A 3,531-nucleotide genomic window follows, 5' to 3' on the forward strand; every position below is an offset into this window, starting at 1 on the left:
TTCTGGGCACCGGTAATACTTTATAGCCGCGGCCAGTTTATTCGCCGGTAAAGGCCGCTGGCTACTAGTAAAGGCTTTACTGATGCCCATTTTTAACGGCATTTGTCTGGCGCTGGCAGACATTACAAGCATGTTTTATGAAAACATTTATTGGCAGTTTTTACTACATTAAAAGTCTTCTTTCTTTTAGTGAAAATGGATTTCTTTGGTTAGCTCATATGTGCATATGATGTAAATACACACACATATACACACATTGAGTAGTTGTAATGTCAGTACTCTTTATAGAGGTATTTGTTTAGATAATTGGTCCTCACGTTGGAACATTTTAACAAACAGATGCCAAATGAACAAGATGAGAGATGAGAGGAATGCAAAATACAAAAACATTATAATTTACATGGTTTGCCAGAAGGTGGAAATATGTTTAGTGGACAGATGATTTGCTCAGTTGCTCAAAATGAAATTAAGATGACACTCGTGGTGAAACAATAGGAGTCTCAAAACTTCTCTCCTTCATGTTTTCCTCCTTGTAGTTTGCTCCAGGCTCTTCAAATTTGCAGTCCGGTTGTGTTTTCACGTGGCCATTCAACAAAGCAATGAACTCTTGCACTACCTCCTTCATCTTAGGCCTCTCTGCACCTTTAACTCTTAAACATTGCATTGCAATGTACGCTACAGATTGCAACTCCTCTATTCTTCCCTCTCTTACTACATTTTCATCTAAAATCTCCACCAAATTATCAGTCCTAACATGAGATAAAAAGACCATAGGCAAATTACAATAATCCATTGATGGATCAGGCCATATAGGCTTCCTCCCAGTTAAAAACTCGAGCAAAACCACCCCAAAGCTATAAACATCACTCTTTTCTGTCAATTTCCCCGTGTGGAAGTATTCAGGATCCAAGTAACCAAATGTTCCAAGCACCATAGTCGAGACCCTTGTCTTGTCAAGTGGAACTAATCTAGAAATTCCAAAATCGGCAACCTTTGCCGTATAGTCCGTGTCCAGAAGTATGTTTTAGGACTTGATGTCTCTATGGAATATGGGTGTGGAAATAGAAGAGTGAAGATAAGAAAGAGCGCATGCAGTTTCAAAGGCAATTCGAAAGCGGGATTGCCAAGTAAAATGCTTCAAGGGATTGTTGTTCTCATGGATTTTCTGGTATAAAGTTCCGTTTGAGATAAACTCGTAAACCAACATTGGAACTTGGGTCTCTAAACAACATCCCAAGAGCTTCACTACATTCTTATGATTGATTTCAGTTAGAATCACAACCTCATTTATGAACTGATCGATGTGTCTTTGATCTACAACTTGAGACTTCTTAATTGCTACGACTGTGCCATCCTTAAGGATTCCTTTGTAAACAGCGCCATTCCCACCACTACCCAATACATTGCTGGTATGATAGTTGTTTGTGGCTTTCTTGAGCTCTTGAGCAGAATAGATTTTTGGGTATTTGGTAGATCTGTTCAGTGAAGAGACTTGTTGCTGTAATAAGTTGCCTCCATTCTTTCTAAAGAATTTTTCTCTTATTTTCACCAGATCTTTCTCCCTTCGAACCCCACGACACCCAAAGAAACACATTGTTATAGGTCCAACGCAAAACAGGGTTCCTACACAAAATGAAAAAAAAAGTTTGTTAAATGGATATCAGAGGGGTCTGCAATTATATTAAAGTAGAAATCAAGCATGAATTAAAAAAAAAAAAATTTAAAAAAAAAAAAAAATTTAAAGGAAAAAAAAAAAGTCTTAACCCTTTTAGGAATAGTTTCTTGTTTGTCAACTTTGTTTTTGTTCCAAAGCTTGAAACAGAGAGAGAGGGAGAAAGAATGAGAGAAAAAGTGAACAAAAGAGAAAAAAACATGAGAAACCAAGCCTATATATCATGGATACCCAGTTTAACAAAGAAGTTATGTAGATAAGTACAACTAATTAAGAACCTTGGTGAGTATATCGCCAGTGACATTGGCTCTTCTTTTTTTTTGGACTGCATGCATACTCATCATGGTGAATCATTTGCATTGGTTAATTAATAAGGTATTGTATCTGGACCCACGATATAGAGCATGATTGGCTTTCCAGGCCACAAAAGCTAACATCTCTTATCTACCCTAAATCCAATTATATACAGTACGCAAACATATCTTCTCAACTTTTGCTTGTGAAACACCTACGTCAATCCCTCATATGCTGTTTAAGTTAGCAACCAACATATTCTGACATTTCGTCATATTCCAAATGAGATGGTATTTACATTGGATATGTGTGGCACCCTCCTGATTTCTCAGGACTTTAGTTTGAACGATTGCCACATTGCTGTGCCAAACAACGTGGTTTGTGTAGCAACCATTAGCACCACTTGCAACTTCCCAAGAACTTTCTTGACCAATACTGCTTTGTTTGCTACTTAACACTTGTCCATTTAAGAGACCCTACGTCAATAGTGAGTATGTTATCAAGCGAGTATAGTTCCAGGGCAGTTTCCTTCTTAATCGACAATGATAAGTTCATGGGCTGTATGTTCAAAGGGTGTTCGATCCCAAGGGCCTTCATGGCGATTCTGCTATGCCTGGTCCCAAAATCCCAGTTGCCTAAGAAATTCTCATACTTTCGCCCCATCAGCTTGTGCAATTGTCTACACGATCTTTTCTAAAATAATTGCAGATAGACTAAGCATGATCCTGCCCAATATTGTCCCTATCGATCAGGGGGCTTTTCTCCAAGGGAGAGCAATCTCGGAAAATTGTACTCTGGCCCAAGAGCTCTTCCGTGACATTGATAGAAAAGTGAGAGGTGGGAATATCCTCATCAAATTGGACATGGAGAGCTAGAGTGGGGTTTCTTAAAAGAAACAATTAGGAGGTTCGGTTTTGGCAGTCCCTGGATAGATTTGGTTGAGAAATGTTGGAATAACTCTTTATTCTCCATCCTGGTCAATGGAGAACTGTGCGGCTTCTTCCGGTCTTCTAGAGGTCTTCAGTAGGGGGACCCGATCTCACTTGGGCTATTCATCCTAGCGGCAGAGGTTCTTGGAAGAGGCTTTAAACAACTTATTGATAGCGGCACCTGCTGCCCCTTCAAGACCCGTAGAAATTGCCCAATTATCTCCCATCTCCACTTTGCCGATGATACACTCCTCTTGGCCAACAGTGATTCCTCTTGCCTAAAGCATATTGCGGCTTTCCTATCCCAATATCAATCTGCCTCAGACCAAAAAGTAAACTCCCAGAAGAGTTTTTTCATTCTCTCCAAGGACCAATCCCTCACCTGCTCCAGGACTGCGCAAAGGATTCTCGGCTTCAACCACAGCTCATCCCCTTTCACCTATCTTGGGGTCCCGATCTTCAAGGGAAGATCCCGCAAAGCCATCTTCCAATCCTTGGTAGAAAAAATTCAGTCCAGAATTTCCAACTGGAAAGGCAGATTGTTGTCCCAAGTGGGGTGATCTACGCTAATCAATCACGTTCTTTCCAGCATTCCCGTCCACACTATGGCAGCGACTAATGTTCCTGCAGCTGTTC

At 40.2% G+C, this 3,531-nt stretch overlaps 1 pseudogene; it reads right to left on the minus strand.

The window, feature by feature from the left end:
- Window positions 1-466: 466 nt before the first annotated feature.
- On the minus strand, window positions 467-1,653 carry LOC131217564 (wall-associated receptor kinase 3-like; annotated as a pseudogene).
- Between the last annotated feature and the right edge of the window lie 1,878 nt (window positions 1,654-3,531).

The sequence above is a fragment of the Magnolia sinica genome, chromosome 10, assembly GCF_029962835.1.
Source record: "Magnolia sinica isolate HGM2019 chromosome 10, MsV1, whole genome shotgun sequence".
Classification (NCBI taxonomy): Eukaryota; Viridiplantae; Streptophyta; class Magnoliopsida; order Magnoliales; family Magnoliaceae; genus Magnolia; species Magnolia sinica.